Below are 23,541 nucleotides of genomic sequence, written 5' to 3'. Positions count from 1 at the left end.
AGATACGGGATGTGCCACAGACAGTACACCCTTCGAGACAGCAACCAGTGTGTTCAATGTAGGCATCCATTGTGACATTGAAAATGGACATCTGTTGCCTGGATGACCAACATGGCTATACAGGATGTCAATGGCCATGCCCACACGCTTAGTATCACACGTCTGTTTGGAATGTACTGTGTGTCCATCTACACAATGGCGTACTGGGCATGCTCACACACTTAGCAGTTGCAAAGGGCCATCTAGCATGCACACGGAGTCTAATCACGGAAGGGCGCAGTGTGGAACGTACTGTGTGTCCATCTACACAACGGCGTACTGGGCATGCTCACACACTTAGCAGTTGCAAAGGGCCATCCTGCATGCACACAGAGTCTAATCACGGAAGGGCGCAGTGTGGAATGTACTGTGTGTCCATCTACACAACGGCGTACTGGGCATGCTCACACACTTAGCTGTTGCAAAGGGCTGTCTTGCATGCAGATGGAGTGTAAACACGGAAGGTCTCAGATTGGACTGTACCGTGTGTCCATCTACACAACAGTGTACATGGACTGTACTGTGTGTCCATCCACACAACAGCATACTGGGCATGCTCACACACTTAGCTGTTGCAAAGGCCTGTTGTGCATGCAGATGGAGTGTATACACAGAAGGGCACAGTACAGAAGGGCACAGGAAGGTATAACTGTCCTCACGCACAGGGTGGTCACACATGCAGTGACCTGTACACACACAGCTGCCATCACAGCTGTCACAGGTGCAGGTCACACATGTACACACTGCAGTGTACACTGTAGCTGTCAAGTCAGCACCATGTCATCGGTGTAGCACTACACAGCCTTACAGTACCACAACACCATGTGACACATGACCACTGGGCTGTACAGAGGTGTACACCAGCTGTGCAGAGTACACATGTACCAACAGGGATCCAACAGGTGTTATGCATTGCAATGATACCAGTATACATGCACAGGTCGGCTCAAGACATACCACGGCCCTTACACAGCTGTGACACCTGACTGTTGCTGTACACTAATGAACACACGTCTGGATATGTCATACATGTGATTGTGTGGATGTGTGCATGGACTGCACACACAACACATACATACATAGCCTGTGATGTACCTCGTGCATAACAGTGGCCTAATCCATGCTACACATGCGAATGGAAGGTGGGCCCATGTCTGTTGAATGCCCACACTACAGGGGGTAGCAATGTTGACCAGGACACATACCCTTGTACTGGTCGCCTGTGACACCCGTGACATCATACCACAGTCCATGTGTTATGTATGTCAACACACATGTCCAACAATAGCAATGCATACAAACATGGCAACAGGAGACACATGTGACATCTGTATTGTGCATGCAGCAACCATGCATGTGCAGTGGCCAATGTCCATACCATAGTTGCACCAACCTATGACATGCAGTCGCAATGCAGACCCATCATTGACACCTGTATACGGTGACATACAAACAGCACATATGGAGGGATGTGTGTACATAACGTGGTGTACCACCTGTGTAGATGTATGTGTGCAGGGGGTGGCTCACAGTTGTGTCACACACCATCCTATCATGCCATGTGCAAACAGTACGCTATGTCACTGTTACGTGACGGTGCTGACATAATGCATACACAGCGGTCAGGTGTTACCAACTATATGTCACATGGCACCTGTAACATCTACAACCTCCCGTGTGCATATAGCAGCACATTTGCCAGATATAGCGTTGGTACATATAATGCAATCAATACCGCTGCATGTCTATCAAACGTGTCATCATATGGCAGGTGTATAATTCCCAGTACTGCCATGTGTGTCTGAATGTGTGACCAGAGATGCCACATATCGCAGGGAATATGTCCCAGTTGTTACACATCCCTGTACACCGTTGTAGAGATCTGTACATACGTCAGTGTGGGAAGCATGACGTCGGCCGGTGTGGTGCATCACACACGTCGGCTGTCCGTATACACATGTGTGGTCACCACAGTGTGTGTGTGTGTGTCTGTATGTATGTGTGGTGTGTGGTGCTTGGTGTGAGGGTGTATGCTAATATACGGTGAGAAATGATCACTAACCCCACGTGGTGACTAACCCATAATGGTGATGCATTGCACTACCCTGTTGATACCATAGGTCCCAGCCATACTGGCTACCTGTGCATGTTCCTTCTCTGTGACACGTCGTGTGGGTGCATAGTACTGTGAGGGTGATGACCACATAGGCAAGGGTCCCCACATGCACACTATGGGGTGTGCGTTATAGTGGTATACACCCCGTGAATGTGGCCATGTTCCCGTACTGTTACAGGGTCCTACTGCTGCACAGTGTGACCTCCAGCTACCAAGTGTCACCTCACAACATCATTGGCCAGACCGCTGTGTACAACCCCTGCACCATGTCACCATACCTGTAATGTGTCCTGCTATGTATGTCACGTCTCTGTCCAGTGTAGCCTGTGGCACTGACCACATGCGTCAGGTGCAGTATATGTGCGGACATCTGTGTCATGTTGGTGTTTCCAACAGTCAGGTTGAGGGTACATGTAGCATGCTGATATTGCCAGATGTGCCTGTGAGCAATCCACAGTTACACGTGGGGGACTGCAAACACTGCTACCTGTAGGCACATGCAAGTACACCATAGGAGGGAACCAGGGTATCACAACCAACATGGTGCTACAGATGTAACCGAGACACATACCGTGAACACATCACAATGCATGCTGCACTTGCACTACATGGTATGACCGGTGCATGCTGACAGTACACAACCTATGTCACCTACACATCTCTCAGTATTCACACACAACCACTGCAACATACACATCCCTCACTATGCATACATAGGTAATATCACATACACATCACTCAGTATTCACACACAACCACTGCAACATACACATCCCTCACTATGCATACACAGGTAATATTACATACACCTCTCACTATGCTGTTCACCCTGTGCATCAGAATATTTGTGCATAACCCTGCACCGATGGTGTGGATGACAGGGATGTGGCACAGGCTTCATCATATGCACAGGGTGATATGTTTGCCAGGGGCATAGGCTGAACCAATGGATAACATCATATGTGTGTGTAAGGGCCGGTCAGTTGACTGGACATGTCTGTGCAGAATGCATGTGGATGTTGTGGAGCCCTACAGTTGTGTTTGCTGTGTGCGTGTATGTGTGTACACAGTTCTGCCATTTGTGAGGCCTACACGGTGTATAATTGACAGCCCCAGATTGTACAGAGCAGGTTGTACAGCTCACTGTGTCCGTCCACGGCCACGTGACCTGTGCCTGCCTGGGGTTGCACGGGCACTACCAGGTGGAGGTACAGAGTGGCTACTGTCCGACGACACATGTCCGCTGGAACCATGTCCCCGCTGAGAACATCCAGGGCCACGTCCACGTGGCCTGCTGTGTCCTGGTGTTGACAGCGCAGCACCAGCTGCACTGCTACTGCTACCGGCACTATGGGCGCGGGCATGTGAGGTGGCACGCTCACGTCGACCTACACTAGGTGGTGTTGCCGGCCTACGTCCACGTGGCCTACGTCTCACTCCTACCAGATGTTCCAGCACAGACAGCTCCCGCTCGCGGATTGCCATGCCTCGGTCAAGTATTCTGACCATTTCACCTAATCGCCTATCCAGAACATTAGCAATCTGCTGTTGAGCATTTGCCAGTGCCTGGATGTTGTCATTTAGGGTATGGATAGCAGCCCTCTGCAGCCTCTGCCCTTCTCTGTTCTGCCATTCAGCACATGCCTGTGCCGCCATTACAGTCTGGAACATGCGTCTGGTGATACCAGCTGCTGCGCTCTGTCCTGCAGGTGCATGTCTGCCAGAGGTCCTCCTACGAGCAGCATCAGCCACATGCCTGTGTGGCACATCTGCAGTCATTACACTGACACCATGGTGTGTAGACACACCTTCTGTAGCCACCACACGTTCCTGTTCCACGCTAACAGACACTGACTGTCCTTCCTCTATGGCCATTGGTGATGCGGTATGTGTTGGCAGCAGAACTGTGTGCGGGGAAGAGGGGGACATAGCTGGGATGGTAACCATTGGCACAGATTCAGCCCCTGACAACCCTGCCTGTACCTCATGCATATGTTCATCACCGCTAGTATCTGTGGGGACACTAACATCAGATGGACCGCAGGAGGGTAACGCACCTACATCACCTGTGAATGCAAAAAATACTGTAATGTACAATAGACACAGACACACACACACACACACACACACACAAACACACACACACACACACACACACACACACACACACACACACACACACACACACACACACACACACACACACACAGACACACACACACACACAAACACAGACACACACACACACACACACACACACACACAAACACAGACACACACACACACACACACACACACACACACACACACACACACACACACACACACACACACACACACACACACACACACACACACAAACACACACACAGAAACACAGACACACACACACACACCATGCATGTGATTTGTCAGATGGCATGCAGCATGCCTGCGATACAGCAGAGGGCATGCAGCTCAGACATTAATAGTGTTAGTAAGCATACCTCCCTGCGGTGCACACTACAGCAAGCAGGTGTCATATCAGTAGCCAAGCAGTTCACACAATCATGGTAGTATGCATGCATCCCCGTGATACACCATGTGGCCCAGACAAGGATAACAGTAGACATGGCTGACGTGACCTTGACATGTAATCTGCTGACATGTGCATTAACGTGCATACATGTCTGACACAATGGTGTCCTGACACATGTACAGCATCATAATGGGTGTCACATTGCAGTGTTGTGTGTATGCCCTACAGATAGAATGCATGTTTAGCAAATGTGCATGAGCATGGGAGGGTAGTGTGAGCTGTCTACATTGCTATACAGTGTGAAGTACAGACACTGTGCCATTGCATGGCATCATGAGGCATCTATGTTGCTGTAGAATGCATAATATGTACACATTGCATAGCCTTAACTGCAACACAGTCGTGATGTTCAACAGATCGTATATGGTAAACTTCAGTGACACCTCCAGTAGCTGTGCACAGGCTTTTAGGTTGTCCAGTGTACCACATCAACTGTATAATCGGTCAACTAAGGCTATAATTGGACCATGTGTGGACAATGTGCAACAGGGTGTATACACATCCCAAGTACTGTGTGGCTACATGTCTCTGGCCATCCCCTATGGCCATGTGTGCACATGTGTTAGCCAATTGTGTGTGATGGGCATCTATCTCACATGTCTGTGTTGTCCCATATGACATACACCCATAGATGTCAGATATGTCACAATCCACAGGGTTATGCAGACAACGGGTTGTATGTTTGGTATGTGGGGTATAGGTCATGCGATAGTGTGACAATATTGCAGACAGAGCACTACATGTCTCGGACATGTTAGGTGGCACATCACAATGTGTGCACCCAATGCAGGGGCATATGACACAATGGTGACACCTGTGGGCTGCCCATTACACAGCTCACTGTGTGGTACCGTGTGCGTACCACACATGTTGTTCCAATGCATACTACATATGCCTCCAGTGTAGAACACCTCCACCATTGTATGCACAGCTGACCACGCATGTTGCAATGACAAGTACTGTGGTTTTAAGTTGATGTATCATTACATTTGTATATATTGCACATGGGTGGCCTGTGTGAATGACGGGTGGTGCGACCTGCATATCGTGACTGGAACAAACATCAGGTGTGCAAGTGTTAACTGGCCACATGGCAAATAGATCTACACTGTAACATGCCTGATACTGATGACAGTCTCACCTGCAATGGACTCATGTCTGTGCGGCACGCCAGAGGTACCTGTATAGGGGTGACACACCAGTATGAACATTATCCATGACTGTATGACAGCCACAGGTTGCACTGTGCATGTGAACACATTCACCTGCGTAATAGCATATAGTATGCACATGTGTGCATACACAACGTAGCATACTGTAGTATGCAGCATGTGTGTTCACATACCTTGCATATGTTGTTACTTCACATAATGTACAGTGACACATGCAACTACATGGGATATAATAGCCATATGTGCAGTACTGACTTACCAGGCAACTCCAGGCTCATTGGTTGGGAGACACCCACCTCCACGATGACAGCTAATGTTTCTGGATGCTGTTCCCTGGGTGTCCCCAGACTGGCCAGTAGCTCCTCGGTGTGTGTGAGTGGGGGCTGGGTTGGTGGCCCACCACCTGTTCCACCTTGTTCCCTGGCGATTGCAGTGGCACGCTGTTTTGCATGTCGTATCAAGTCTGTGCAGTGTCTGCGCATCTGCTGGTAGGTGCGGTTATGGCCACCCACATCGTTCACCCTCCTGCGTAGATCCTGCCACAGGTCATCCCGCTGCTGGGCATGCTGTGGCACATGGCTGAACAACAAGTCATAGTTGTCATGGAGCTATGGGATGAGAACATCATCCTCCTGGTGGGTGTATGCTGGGAGGCGTGTACGGGGCATTATCTGTAAGACATAATGATGGTGACAGGTCACAGTTTCAGAGATGTACAGAGATAATGCTGCACATACATTCCTATGACATCTACTACATCTGCACAGTTATCTTTGCAAAGCATCATGACACTGACACGACTGACGTGTTTGTGTCACACATGTCACACCCATTATGCATTGGATATCATCACCATATATGTGTGTCACCTCATTACAGTGTTCATACTCCATGTAAATGCTGTCTTGCTGTGGGCATGTCTATTTGCCTGCACTTGTGTTCTTACCTATCTGCACATGCCTGGATGTGTCCACGGTACTACTGTTGACCTGGATGCTGTGTATATGTCACATATCAACACAGACACAGCCGTAATGGACTTGAGCAGTGACAACGCACACATACGCATGGACACCTGTACATGCATGTGTTTTGCCATATACATCTACACAGCACTGTACAACTGTTCACCATCCTGCCACGGATCGCCTGTATTGCACATGTGATAGACATGGGACAATGGCTAGTCAGACAACATTCGCAGGGATGGTTATCAACCATAGCATGTGCGGGCACGGTTTCCAAGCTGTACAAGACTGCCATTGTGCCACCGCAAGGTGCATCAGTGCCACATTACTGATCCAGTCAGTTGATAGTACATCTACCATGCGGCCATCTCACCATGTATGACTGGGATGACATGTGCAGCTTTGATGGACAGGGTTGCATGGTATGGTATGATCCTAGTATTAGGATGGTGGCTGTCCATGACATATGTCTTATAGATCAGGATATGGACATGTAGCATGTCCATCATCATGGTGTAGCAAATGTCCTTCTGCAAGGTAGACAGCATGCTGCATAGTGGAGGTGAGGATTGTGAAGGCTGGTATCGCACATCCATGCATAGCCATTACACCTTACAGGTGGTATGTGATCCAATATTGGTCACCACAGTGCTGCATATGCCTGTCCAGTGATCTCCGTGCTCATGGATGACACCCTGACATGAAATGGGTACCTCATATGACTACCTAAGGGGCCTGGAGATGTCACCATGTCGGGGGGTGCACTGCACAGCACCATCCCTTACACAGTGTCCATAATGTTGACCACAGCCTAGGTAGTAATTTATGGGTACAGGGATGTTCACCTAGTGGTGACACTGCTGGTATCATCCATCAGACTGTGCACATATGTCACACACCTCACCCACACAGCCCATTCTGTATGTTGTTCACAACACTGACACAGCTATACTGATAGGTCATGGCCATTCACAGCCTTACATACACAGATGCCTAACATTTGTCTGTGTGGTATGGGCTACAATGAGGGTGGGGTACAACACATTAACCCTGTTCTACTGTAGCTGGCACTGGTGTGCTGTGCACATGTCACTCTTGCACCTTTTGTAGTTGTGAGTCTGTCAACAGGCCACTGGTGGAACACTCCTGTGACATGCAAAGGTATTTGTAATCAAATATCTGTGCTGTCTTGTGCATCTGTACTGCTAACATATACAGTGCTAATGGTTCATGGACATGCACACCATACTCAGCAGGGTTATAGTGCGGTGCCACCCTAATTGACTGTCATCACCACTTGTGGGTTGATGTTATCCAACACCCTATCTGTATTATATGGTCATGCTAGGCACTTGTTCAGAACTTGTGAGCATGTCATGAGCTACTGATTACTATAGCACCCATTCCACACCATTTCCCACAGGTACACTGGCTGTCCTACACTTCCCAGCTTGCTTATGGTACAACAGCTGTTGTACACACGTAACGCACATATCCTGTGGGACATGGTTGTATATACAGGCATGTCCAACTGTCACGTACCAGTGCTACTGCCTGTCTATATGAGGGATATGTCGTACATGTGGCAATAGAGCAATTGTCTCATGTACACATTCAATGCTCACCTCCCAACATACGGCACTACAGCCTGTGGGGGATGCACTTTTGCAGCCGTGCTGGGGGCATAGCTCGCAGGTGTACCTCATTATGAGGAACGTACCTCATATGGGGTTCTAAAAGGTGCATGTTCCTCAAGGTTCCACATTGGAAGGGTCTGTCACACATTCATTGTTGTAAATTGTTTACCTGCTAGCCATGGCTAAATAGATGGGAATCATATTAATTCATTAGAATATCTTTTTATATGTAAACCAGCCTATTTTAGCCATCATATGCCCTTCCTAGTTGAAGCTGTTAGTAAGCCAGTTGTAAGTGTTCCACATTTTGCCCATTTGTCACACAGTATAAGGGCTAATGTTCCTCAGTTTGGGGACAGGAGGTTGACAGCTATGGCTGGGGGTAATGCTGTCACCAACCCTGACTGCACCTGACAGTCATTTGGGGATGTGTAACATTCGCAACACACCCCACCCATCACATAGTCTCACATGATCTACACCACTGGCCACACCTATGAGGACAACTTGTGCAGTACATCTCCATACTCACTGTAGGCACCAGAGGTAGCCCCCATCATGGAAGACAACATCACCAGCTTATAGCCCACAGACTCATGTGTGCCCATCACATACAGCCAATAGTGAGTTATAACATTCACAACACACCAGTCATAGATGACTCTGTAGGGAGTCACACTGCAGTTCCACACAGCAGGCTACACAAGGCATTAGTCACTTACATCTTGCTGTCGGGTAACTGCTTCTGCAACATAACCTATGCACCCATGCCACACCTCACCAGGTACGATATGCCTGTCATTCTCCATGTTAGTGTGACTGCCCTGTGATGCCACTTCATAGACTATGTGTGCAGGGACATGCAATAGCTCACCAGTCTTATAGCCCTGAGGGTGTGGGCCAAGCCCTGGGGAGCATTTTGCATTCGTCCGGACACGATACCACTGTACAATGACTGACTGTGTCACTTCAACAGTTGCCTATGCTCCTATTGTCATTCCACAGGCATCTGGTATCTGTCCGCTATGACTGACCTGGTCAAACACAATGCTGTGGCACAGATGACTTGCACCTGTCCGCCCTGGGAGTACAGCTCACATGTAAGGCACTTGCTGCTTCTATACTGCCTGTCTTGCACAGTTTCCAATAACTGTCACCAGCAGGGTGGTAACTGGCAGGCACGACATGGGGTCATGTGACACAATGCTTGCATCTTCCTCTGTGACGCACGCAGGCAAGGCACACCTTATAATGCACCACTCAAACATCTCTGCAGTGACTGGGACCTGCCTCTAGGCTCTGCAGAGCACACCTGCAATGACAGGTTATAGACAGACCATACCTTTCAGGCACATACCTGGACCGGCACACCCACAACTGAGGGGTTCCCATATCCCACTATGTTTTGCACACATCCTGGCAAGTTACTTAGCACAATGCATCAGAGGTGCTCCATGTGCAACTAACTGTGTCCGGGACCGCTATACACATTGTAACAAGCGACAGTCAACATCATACCCCAGGGGTAACATACCTTCTATGTTGGTATAGTGGACAGTGGGCCTCAGACAGCTACTACTGATGTGTGACTGACACTACCCCACACTTCACTGGGATAGCCACTCATGTACCGACACATCCATGAGTCATACCCTCCGCTCTGCTGGGTCAACCCATACACACCACCTCCAAGACCTACATTACCCTTGGCATGAACACTACCACCATGTGACTGGTGTTACACACCTGGGGTTATCCCCTCATTGGTGGATTCTGAACATATGCTAATCGACCTTGTTAGCCACATCCTGGCAACACACCCATCACAGCATACACAGTACATGAGTACTACAACACCTACTACAGACGTCTTCTGACAGCGGTTGTTAACATCATGACACCCGTGCAGATGGACAATGCACATACAAATGCTGACACATACCCCAGTGCACTTCATTAGCATGTACACAACTGCATGGATCATGCTATTCCACACAGAGTCATGATGGTACACACCAGATAACAGACACCACTCTGGTGGTCATGTTCCATGGACATATGATGTACAACAACAGGTGTAGGCTGTTGCACAGTGGTGTACATTCCCATGTGTGGAGTGGCTTACTGGTCAGCCGTGGTGGGGCCACAGGGTCCCTCATCACATACTCCAAGACTAGCTATGTAAACATGACTGCCACACATTCCGGGGTGTACCACCAGGCATTATGGTGGTATATCAGTAGTCGATGGCAACACCCACATCTGCTGTCACATACAACAGTCACTCAGGAACATTGCAGACCCAGGTGTTGTTGCCAACATGCTGGAGGATGGATTCAATGCTGACATTACACCCTCTCACTCACTACAGGGCCGCAATCCATACATGAACATTGTGGTGTCTCTGTGGTCACACCTACACAGTACTGACCTACACTCTATATGTCCTGGGACACTGGCCCCATGTCACCTTCCAACGTCCCAGGCTGTGATGTCCACCAACCTCTGAATTACATGTCTCCCCACTAGGCCACCATATTCAGTAATAGCCTTGTTTCAGACATTGTAGCCCCTGAATGGCACACAGCAGCATTTATCACACTACACACAGGTGGCACCGCATTGCACGAGTGGGACTATAGTCCCAAACACCTGACTGGACTGTTCTGCATGGCTATGGGGCACATCATCAAGGACGTCATTCACAGAGACATTGTTGTGCTCCCGTCCTTTGCTGCCACCCAGGTTGGGCTTGTTAGGGCCAGAGCATGGCCCCTACACATGGTGGACTCCTTTCATACAGTTACCAGGGCAGTTGCTGATGGTACGGGAGTCCACACATCCTACATTGTCCTCTCATTGCCTTTCAGCACCATTCCCCATTCTGGTATTGACAACATACACATCCACCTGCACATCGTACCCTGTGTCTCAGGATGTTATGCTATGTGGCTCATGGACAGGACACACAGTGAGGCCAGCCTACCATAGTACCTACTACATGTCAGGTACATTTGGCATACCACGGTCCTCAGTCATAGGGCCCCTCATGTTCAGTATATGCTTCCTCATGGAACAGGCTAGCACATGGGACTTTCCCTGCCTAGCTTTCAAACCCCTGCATACCAAGCGCCATGATTGCTCCACCAGCTGATACTGACTCCAACCATATGGGTGTCACTGTGACAGATACATAATATGACTAAAATGGCATCAAGCTGCATGACACAAGGTGCATGCACATCACCTTTGCATTACACCATTCACCCACTGACTATCACATGGATGGTAGTCCCCTACATACATATCACATTGTACATGTTTGCAGTACACACATATGTTGCACCCACTCCTGTGATTACCGTATTGCCACTGTGGTGTGGATATCCTTCTACATGGCCACACCTATCTGTACTGGGTGTGTAGCTGGTACATAGGCACCCATTGTACCTCTGAACTCAAGACATCTACACACATTCAAGGGTACACCACCCCATTTAGGGTGTACCTTACACAACAGCTACAGCTTTACATGCCACAACATTAACACGCCATGACGTTTACTGAGCTACGACAGTTTAAATATGTGGCTGCACTATGGACACCACATGTGTACACATTTGCATACTACATACTCAGGGGTGACCTCTGCTGATCAGACAGGGCTCATGTCCACAACATTATTAATGGATATACTCCTCATACGCGACATAAGCAGAGGCCACTGTGAGCAACATGCTCATGGATATGTGCACACATGCCACAATGAGTGGGATGTGCTTGTGGGTTACATTCCCAAACCAGACACTCACCATGCTTTGGAACATAAGTCCTATGTACATCACGCAGGGACACTCAGTAGCACTGTTCATGTGATACCTCCCTTGGTGGTTGGGAGACACATGTAGGCCTGGGATCACTGCAGTGGCTGTACTCTGCAGAGGTGCAGGTGACACCTGGCTCTGCTGTTCACAGGACACTACCCTAGAGAGGTGCCACTAGTGTGAACACTGTAGTTGTGCTTACACATGGACTTGCCAGACTGCATAGTACCCCACTATGCACATGTGAAGCTATTACATGTCCTTTGTGCATGGTTACTTGGTAGCCCTTCCATTTAGATTAGCTATCATGCTATTACTATGTCCCATACCTACAGGCCATATGTATCCTGTTATTGTACATACCAATAGACGATACCTGTGGTATGCATGATATGCCTGTTATGCTGTGTAGAATATCTGTCATATCAACCTATAATACTATACATTACACATATTTCACATAGTATCCCATAATGCAAAGCATACTTGCACAGCTGGACCACCTTACATATGTCATTAACGTTATATGCCCATACACATGCGTGCTGTGACAGTATATCAACATATACTATCCCCTGCTATGGCACGTCCTTGTTGGACATACCCTACCACTGACGGCGGGTTGTATGGAATTGTTTTGTTTAACGCCCTCATGTAGCATCCCTTGTGGTGTCTGTGCTGTGTACCTTGTGTCCCACTGCTGGACGCACAGTTTCTACAAGCGTTAGTATGCTCAGCAAGACATCAGTACATAAATACCTTTCCCCACTTTATGCATTGCGGACACATTTAATTAATGCAAACCAGGCTATACATACAGTAAAACTAATTAATACAGATCATGCTATACATAACTTACATATCGGGCGTTCTACATACCTTGTTATCCTTACGGCATTTCGTTTCTATCTCTCTCACAGTGTTTCAACTGGTATTCGGTATGAGCATACGGTTTGAATGTCTGGCAAGTCATCCTTATATACGTCGATACCTGTAACATGTGGATTCATCCCACCAATTGGTGTTCCTGAGTGACTAATTACTTGCATAGCAGCTGTGCAGCTACTCCATTCGCCAATTACTCGGCAACAGTGGGGTATAATTGGATTCTCCACTTGGGCGTTGCCTGCTTGCCCTACCTTCGGGGAGATGGTCTGTATTGTGTTTTGTTATGTGTAACTGCAACTGCTATGCATGGAGACAAGTATAGTTTGGATTCATGTCCCCCGTGGATTGTGTGTGACAGGTAGAGTATTTGGTTCAACATGTGGGTGTACCTGTCATCCCAACATGTGATAACTGAGTATTGCAAACAAAACCTGTAACATGGCTGTTTGTTCCATTATACAACACCTGCAATTTTGCATGACGCCTTTAATTGTGTCTCTCACACGGTATGTTGAGGGTTCTGCAGATGTAATTGACTGACTGGATGTTTGTGCTGCTATTACAGTCTGTATTGCTTTAGTTTCTAGTGTGGGAGATGTCGGTGGGTGTACATAGCATATACAGGTTTGTGGGCCTTGCATTTCTACATAATCCGTATATATGTGTGTGGGCTCCGTCCCTAATTAGAGAGCTAACAGTTAGTAGACTTATGTTATGGGATTGAACGTTGGGCCGTTGTTAATTGGTTTCTATATCATCTGCAGGTGAGCTTGCTACTTGTATACCTCCGTAATTGCGGCGATATATCAAGGGATATGTGCAAGTGACAGCTATCCCTTGTATTTCTATCCCAGATATTTGCAGTCATTGTGGTTGTGTTGTTAAAAGAGCCTGTTTGCCATGGGTTGCCACCTTTTCATATGGTCATTGTTGGACACCTGCGGGACACACAGCGGTGTTTACAGGCGAACACGTAGCCACGGTCAGTACACAGGTTAGCACATACTTTTATCCTCACTACATACCTATTGTTGTGTGACTTTGGCTACTTATCATATTGCATGTAACATTTACGTTTCTTACATACAGGCATAACTATTACATACGACTGTTACATTATATATGGGACATATTTATGTCCTACCATCTCGGACATTTGCCATTTGTACTGTTTTATGTCTGGACACACCTGCCCAGGGTGGGGCTGTCCCTCCTACTGTGGGACAGGTAGTAGCCATATGCCTATGGCTAGCTATACCCACACCTACCGTACTGATCTGCCTCTGACTTGGCACTAACAAACACATGTTGTGGACACACACACACACATTACAGTCACACAGGGACGCACACGGCACCCTCAACACACACTTACACAGACTACGGCACTCACAGACACAGTTGAACACAGTACCTACGTGGACTGTGACACCGGCAGCGGTGATTAACTGTCCCTTCATATCATCATACTATTACTCGCGGATGTACTGTTCCGGTACTGTGTTCTATCAGTCTTTCAGCCTCGTGGTTACGCATGTCGGTATGTTACACATTCCATGGTTGGCGGTATCCTATTTATTTGTACCTCCAAGGTGTTATGAATGTCGTTGAACTATCTATTATATTTGCAGATATCGCTGAATCCATCTATATCACCATATATCCCCTCTATTGCCCTTTCTATCTGTATTATATATATGCATATGTGTACATATATATATATATATATATATATATATATATATATATATATATATATATATATATATATCTATCTATCTATATATATATATATATATCTATATATATCTATATCTATATATATATATATATATATATATATATATATATATATATATATATATGGCGGGAACGTGACAGGCACACAGCACCACCATATGCTGTAAGACTCATGTACTGTTCAGGTGTTGGCATTCCGTGTTCCACTGGCTGTTGTGTTTACAATGTTTCAGGACTGCCTGTGTAGGAGTCACACATTGGGCCACCTATACATTACAATTTACAGGTGGTCATGTTTGTGTGCCATCCATTTTACTGTGTGTGCAGGTGGAGAGGTGTCAGTCCGTAGGGGCCTACACTGTCAGAGTATGTGCTATACGTTCCCTCTTTGCCAAGGCATAGGCATATTGGGCAGGCCTCCATCTGCCTACTGGGGCTGGCACAGTGTGTTGATGGTCTGAATCCCTCTGTGCCTGTAATGGCCTTGGCAATTGCGGTGGGCTATGAGAGCCTTCACCATTTTGTCCCTGCTGCAGCTGCTTCCGCAGGATCATATTATGTAGCATGGCACATACTATGATGATGTGGGCACACGTGCCTGGAGAGTACTGCAAGGCTCCACCAGATGTATCCAAGCACCAGAACCGTGATTTCAGCATCCCGAACACACGCTCTATGATGATTCTGGTTTGTGCGTGTGCCTCATTATGGCGTTCTTGCATGGGTGTGTGTGCATTTCTGATGGGAGTCATCATCCACGGCTCCAGTGCATAGCCAGCATCCCCCATGAGATGGCCATGTGGGATGTCCCCACTGACAAATACCTGATACAGCTGTGAGGCATGCCAGATATGGGAGTCATGGTAGCTTCCAGGGCTGCCAGCACACACATCCATGATAATGCCCTGGGCATTGCACATGACCTGGCAGTTGATGGAGTGGAATCCCTTGCGGTTTATGTAGCGCCTACCCTGCTCACCGGGTGGTGACTTGATTTGTATGTGCGTGCAGTCTATCGCACCCAGTACCTCCGGGTATTGTGCCACACGGTGGAAGTGGCGCATATTGCTGGCCAACTCCTCCTGAGTTCTGGGGAAGTATATCTGCTCATTGGCATGTGGTAACATGGCATCCAGGAACTGGTGTAGTACCCTGGATGCTGATGCCTGTGAGAGACCCATTATATCTCCAGTTGGCCTTTGAAAGGTACCTGTGGCCAGTATTCGCAGGCTTACACATACCTTCGTGTCCACTGGGGTGGGTACCCCTCTGTTGTTTCTGGTTCTCAGGCATGGCCGGCACAGCTCCACTATTTGCTGTAAGATGTCCCTGTCCACCCTGTAACGCTCTACTATCTCCAGGTCATGTAGCCCCTGGTAGGTTACCCTTGGTCTGAACACTCTCCTTCTCCTCCGAGGCCTGCGGTGGTTGTCGGCATCATCCTCCACAACACCGTCAGTCTCTAACACATGCTGATGAATCACAGCTATGGCAGCTCCCAACATGTACATTTTAAAAGTTCCCCGTGTGTTTACACCTATGGTGCAGTGTTTGGGAATACACAGGTGTGTGTTGGGTGCTTTCACACTTTATACTATTGTGCTGTGAACACCGATGATGTCATAGGGTGTGTATGTACGATCGTAGCTACAGGTTATCTTATGTGTTTTACTGCTGGAACTACTATTGTGGTGCCTTTGGTGTTGAATTACATTTGCCTGCTGTGGATTACCTCTTGACCTTCCCTTTACATTTCTGCACGTTGCACCTACCATTTTCTGGCGTACATCCTGCAGCCTACTTTCATTTGTACTTTCCTGGACCTGGCATATCTTGCGTTATGTGTGCTACTGCCGGTCTGCTGTCGGTTTGCTTTGCTCTGCTGTGTCAGGTCTCCTATCTTTGCAATCCAATACCTCCTCCTTTCTTTGCATTCCAATGCCTCCCCTATCCTGTTTTGCAGGTTTCTGCAAGCAGACTTGTCAGCTGCCGTCGATTGGCCTTCGTGGGTTGATTGGTGTTGATTGCTCATTAGTACTCCAATTACCCTACTTCCGCATTTCCTTCTTTTCTTCCCCTGACCTTCCTGTTTCTGCTATTGTTTGGCACGCGTCCGATTACTGGGTTTCGGGCATGTTTTCATCCTCGTACACATGCGCTTTTCGGCACCATGTGTGCTCTCAGCTAAACGATTCCTCCCCACCCCTGTCCTGCAGCTTTGCTTAGCAACGGACAGGCCAGATTTGCAATGCTCCAATGTGCTTACTGCTACGGTGGCACACCCCTCTGCTGATGTCATGTATCTCCTCTGAGCCACTCCTCGGTGTTATACCACTGCGCCGTATGGTACAACCTTCATCCGGCGGGACATTTGCGATTCAGTATTATCTGCCTCATTTGCATGGCATTGACTACTAATTCATAGTTACCACGCCGAACACTATCGCAGGCAGGGGTGTAGCTAGGATTTTCAAATTTGTACTCACAGCTCTCAAACTGCTACCCCCCTCCCCAGCCAAGCTACGGCCATTCTTGTAATTCACGGTTCGCTCTTTTAGTGTCGATGAGGAGGCATTCGCTGTAATGCCTCTTCAGTAATATAATATAGATTCACTCAAACTCAGTTCCTTGAATTGAAAATGAACCTGAAAGTCAGTTCTTTGAAAAATGCAGCATGGTAGTTGGGGTAGAGGATTCATGCTTTTGTTTTCTGTAACTAAGGTACAGGTTTTGAGCTTGAGTAAATTACTAACCATCTGCTACCCCTAACTAGGGTGTTTCATTCACACACACACTCCTACCTACCTCTTAGTGCAAGAAATATGGACCAAGCCTAAAATAAATAGGGACAGATATTAAATAATGCTCTTGTGGGCTTAGAAAGTTGCTAGAATAACATGATTTGTGCTAGTATGAGAAAGTTGGTAGAATAACAGGATTTGTGCTAGTATGAATTTTTCTAAAGGACATGAAGTCTGAAACTCAAATGTCTGTCATTATTTAGCAACTTCAGCCTCAAAAATGAGGAACAGACAAAATATATGGGGCAAAAATCTGGACATTCTGCAAAATTTGGACAGTTGAGAGGTATGCTACCTACCTACCTACCACACACACACACACACACACACACACACACACACACACACACACACACACACACACACACACACACACACAACAAATACCTCTCAACCCATAAATAAAACTGAGGCAAAGACACAAAAATAAGGACATTTTTTTTTAAATATTGCTCTTATAAACTTAGAAAGATAATAGAATAGTAGCAGGTCTTGCATTAGTATGAATTTTCTGAAAGGTATGAAATCTGAAACTCAAATGTCAAATGTCTGCCATTATTTTCTAACTTCAGTCTTTAATGATTTGCCACTAATTTGCAGAAAACTGCAATTTTATGAAAAACTGACCAAAAATGTGATGCAAAAATATAAAATTGCCAGACAATACAGCTGGGAACCTGTCAAAGAAGGGACACCATTTTAATATGAGCACTGTTAACTTGAGCAGCCGACAAAATTAGAGAATCTACATGCATTTCTGAAATAAAAGTAATGTATAACTCTGATCATTACGGTTATTTATAATTGTAAACCCTCCACGTTTTCTTCCAAAATTGCTATTTTGCAGCGGGATTATTAGGGGGAGAGCAACATTTTGAGCTAAAATTGGGGACAGTTGAGAGGTGTGGATATTCCTAATTCTATAAAGTGATTTATTTGCACATACCTCTCAACCTCTTAATGCAGGAAATCTGAACAAGGCCAAATATATAGGAGGAACATACAAACAGTACTAAAAATTGATCTTGTATAAACTTAAGACAGTTGATAGAATAACAGGTCTTGCTTTAGCATGCATTTTTCTGAAGATTATGACGTCTGAAACTTAACGTCTTGTCATTATTTAGTGATTTCATTCCTAAATGATTTGACAGAAAAGTTTTATTTTGCATTTTACAGCACAAACACCAATAAATATCTGCTAAACAAAGCAATGCAGTCTCACAATGAAACTAGACCTAGCATTAAAACTTCTCTGCCCTTGAAACTCACATTCATTGAAACAGCACTGAAACCCACATTCAAAGAAAATACATTTTGCCATATGCAGATAAAGATTAACTTTGGGCTATTTTTAAATCATAGGCCCCTTGCACATGAAACATCATGTGTTCTTTGATACACCCTCCTGATTGTATTCAAATATATTCCTTGTACAATACAGTATAGTTGTTAGAGAGCGTTTTAAATTTATTGTTTTGAACATTTTTCCAGTAAACAATGAAACAAAATGCATGCACCAATAATGACCAAACAGCCCAATTCAGAACATTTCCATCATAGAAGTCTACTCAAACTTCTACAGTCCACCAGTATCAGTAAATATGCACAATCTCTGAACCAGTAAAAGCCATCTACATAATATCACATTAAAGAAATCTGTAACTAATGAAGAGGTTGCTGCTAGCAAACAACTTTATATTTCATTGTTTCATCTACAAATAAAGTGCCTATTGCCCTTGAGGAATAAATTGCCTATGTTGCATTAAAAAAATGATACGCTAGTAATATTGCAATAGGGAATGGATGGCAAACTGATAACAGGTTCATAGTTACTACTAGATATCTTTGCCAAAAAGGACTACAGCATCCACCCCCCTTTACAACACGGTACAGTATCAGCAATGCATTTACCTACTGTGGGAGAAGAACCCACAGCCTTCTGCATCAAAAGTAAGTATATTACCTGTTGTGCTATTAACAATACAAGCAGACTCAGCATAAGCAGCACTAAACTTTAGTTCCCCTGCAGCTCTCAGCTCCTTGTAAAATGTACTCAACACTCAGCTGTATCTCTGAATTTTGCAGCACAAGAAATCTGGAAAAAGCCAACATTTATTGGGGGGGGGGGGGCAAAAGCCCAAAAACCAGGGACACATTTTTAAACTTTGCTTGTATAATTTTGGAAAGTTGCTAGAATAAAATGCACAATCCTTACCACCATGCATGTCTTAACCGGAACCATATGCACTACAGTCAGTGCAACATACCACTATGCTAAATCAGCAGTTTGAAAAATAGGAAGACTGAAACTTAATGGCTATCATTTAGATAGCTCTCACCTCTTAGCACAGAAAACCTGGAAAAACAAAGCCAATAATGAGGGAGTACAAATTCAGTTCTCACTTCACATCTTAGCACAAATAACCTGGACAAACAACAAAAACAATAATGGGGGAAATACAACTTAAGTTCTCACTATAGCTGGGGAATACAACTTCATTCCTCACTTCTCACCACAGCTGGGGAATACAACTTCAGTTCTCACTTCTCACCATAGCTCACAACTGTTAGAAAACAAAATATGAACAAAGTTCAGAAATGGTGGTGATTAGGGACTTTAGGCTCTTTTTACCCTGAGGCAAAGGTACAGGGTTTGAGCCTAAACACCTATAGCCAGCAGGTGTATTATGTGGGGGGCATTTACACACACACCTGATAATCCATTCATGCTGTTCACACACACTCCTTACCTGATTATCCATTCACGCTGTTCACACACACTTGACATAACTATAGAATGCCTTGTGGTTGCCTTTATAATCTGCAGCAATTTTGTTTTCATAGCTATCTTTAGATGATTTGATGAGGAATCTCAGTTTTTTGCTGTGGCTAACAAGGGAGTTTTTCCAGTCTTGTGATTTCACTCTTTTCTGCAAAAGATTTTTCCTTCTGTTGTAGAGTTTGTTTATGGTAGGGGACCACCAGATTGACTTCCCTTTTTTGGAGGAGAGCATCTTGGTTCTGTTTAGTATGGCCCATTCTATGCACTTGTGTATATGCTCTTACTGTGGATTGGTTTATAATTCAGCAGTCATACACCTATTTTCCATTTGCGTGGGCGTCGTGAAGTTTGCCACCTCTGTTTTTAGAAGCCTAAAATTGGCTTTGGAAAAGTTTTTTTACGGTGGTTTCCTTTAGTAGGGGTGTGGATGGGATGTGGATGTCCATGGTGATAAGCTTGCGGTCAGATCTGACCAGGGAGGAATTGATTTCAGGTGTAGAGCAATGGTTGCCCATGTTGGTAATGACCAGGTCAAGGATGTTTCTATTCCTGGTTGGGGTAAGAATTAGTTGGTCCAGGGCAATGGAATTAATGAATTCCAGAAAAAGTTAAGCAAGTGTGTTGGTACATGAGTACTTTTCCCAGTTAATGGAGGGGTAGTTAAAGTCTCCCAGTATAAGGGTATTGGGTTGTACCCTAATATTTTCCAGTGTGTTTAGGAATGTGTAGTGGGAGTCTTGAGACATGGTGGGGGACCTATAGCAGGCTACAACCTGGCTTGCAGTTTTACCCAGTGTTAGCTGTACCTGAAGTATCTCTGATGCATTACGTTGGGCTTCTTGTCTGGAGGTGTGCATATCTTTTATGAATATGGAGACATCTCTGTCTTTAGTGCTTCGGTCTGGATTAGGGGGCCGAAAGGTGTGGCATGAATTATAGCTTGGTAATGCTGTTGTACTCTCTAGAGCCTTGAACCAGGTTTCGGTCACTGCACAGATGTCGATGTTCTCCATTTTAAGGAGTGCTTCAAGTGAGTGCATTTTGAGATTTATGCTTCTAGCATTGAGTAGCATAACCCCCAGATTTTGTGTGATAAAAGGGTTTGCATGTCTGCTACAATGGTGTCTATAGTCATAATTCACCATGCATCTTGTTTCTTGAATTACCAGCATATGCAAGAATCATTTCTACATCAGGATTACTACCCAAGAAAGATCATTACATTCAATGCAGGAATTGCCATCATTTGCATTGCAGAGGTTCACAATTATTATTTTTATTTATTTCCATTTTTTAGTATGGGAGTATACTTTTAAAGTTTTGATTCCATTTTTATTATTGTCTCTGTTTTATTGATATCCCAATTTCTGGATAAGCAGGATGTGTGGCTCTCTTAATTTTGCACTGTGCCACCTAGTGTGTGTCCTGCCCTACCCTTGTTAAATCCAAGTAAATGTTATCAGCAGGATATCATGTGAACCTATGCTGTAAAACCTTCACTTACTCCATGAAAGTCTACATTTCTGTTCTTGAATTAACAATCAGATTATTTGTATTTAGAGGCATCTGGCTACACCTACCACACTGTTTATCTAGGATTCCTAGAATTGTCCTTGCCAGCCTTCCCCTGTTATTTCCTTTCTTCCTCTCTTCTGTTTCAGTCTCTAGATTATTACATTTCTCATCATGTTAGGGGTGGGGAAGGAGAAAGCAAGGCATATATTTTAATGTTTTTCAGTAGTACTAGAACTTGTGCATACAAATTGTCCCCTTATTTCTTCTTATGTTGCCAGAGTACTATTTTTAGCCTGACACCCTGTGAATACTTTCAGTGAAATCTGAAAACAAATGTTCTTCCATAAAATGTATTGCTGCAGCTATCAAAAACTTAGATTTCATGTTAGATATTCATTTTCCCTTCTTGGGTTTATGCAGTAGACTGATAATGCTTAAAATATTTTGCAAAATATAAAAACTCGTGCACCTCTGTTGAACATTACACCTCCTAACTGTTATAACTTCACATAATTCAGCCTGATGTTTTGTTGTAGCCATCTTTTTATAGTACTGTTTAAATGAGATAGCTGTCATCTTCCCAAAATATTTTCACAAATATAACATGCTTTGACACTGTACAGCATGTGATTATTTTTCCTACCACATTTATTAAGTAACTAGTTATGATAAAAATGCAATTTCCAAATACAACCAAAAGCTTAGGATAAGACTGAATATTACATATTTCAACACTCTTAATAACTTATGCCATTTTCTATATTTGGATTGTAGGGTTTCAGTATAGACATTTTCTGTGGTACTTTACAAATGGCATGTAGCATTATTTATATAAAGTCCTTGGTGAGATACTTTTACAACTATGACTGAGAATGATGTACTGAACAATTGATCATGTATACGTATATGTATACACACACAAACACACACACACACACTTCAATTGATTGCCTTCCATTTGTGAACGCTCTTGCCTTCCAATCTCAATGATAATCCATTTGCTTGTACGCTCTAGCCTTCCAACTCAGTGCTTGCACACACTTACTTCAATGATAATCCTCTGTTCATTGCGCGCCTCTGTTCGTTGCGCTTGCCTCAATGATAATCCTCTGTTCATTGTGCTTTAATCCTCTGTTCGTTGTGCTTGCATACTTCAGTTGATTGCCTTCCATTTGTGAATGTTCTTGCCAGTTCCAACTCTGCCTTCCATTTGTGAACGCTCCAACTCAATTTGCTTGTTTCCCACCCGCTTGCAGCCAGCCGAACATGATGTGAGCTCACTTCCGACTGGCTGGTATCCTCCTTAAAGGAGCCAACACCTCCTTAAATGTACGTACGTTTTTTTTTTTTTCCAAAAAAGCTACCCCCCTTCTAAAAAAGTTGTACTGAAATCAGTACAGTGCGTATGCCTCCCGACGTCCCTGATCGCAGGCCCTTAGCAACCCTTGCACCTTGGTTGTGGTGTTCCATGCCTACCA

The sequence above is a fragment of the Protopterus annectens genome, chromosome 2.part0, assembly GCF_019279795.1.
Source record: "Protopterus annectens isolate FY-2018-M chromosome 2.part0, PAN1.0, whole genome shotgun sequence".
Classification (NCBI taxonomy): domain Eukaryota; kingdom Metazoa; phylum Chordata; order Ceratodontiformes; family Protopteridae; genus Protopterus; species Protopterus annectens.
Note: the sequence above shows the minus strand (reverse complement) of the source record.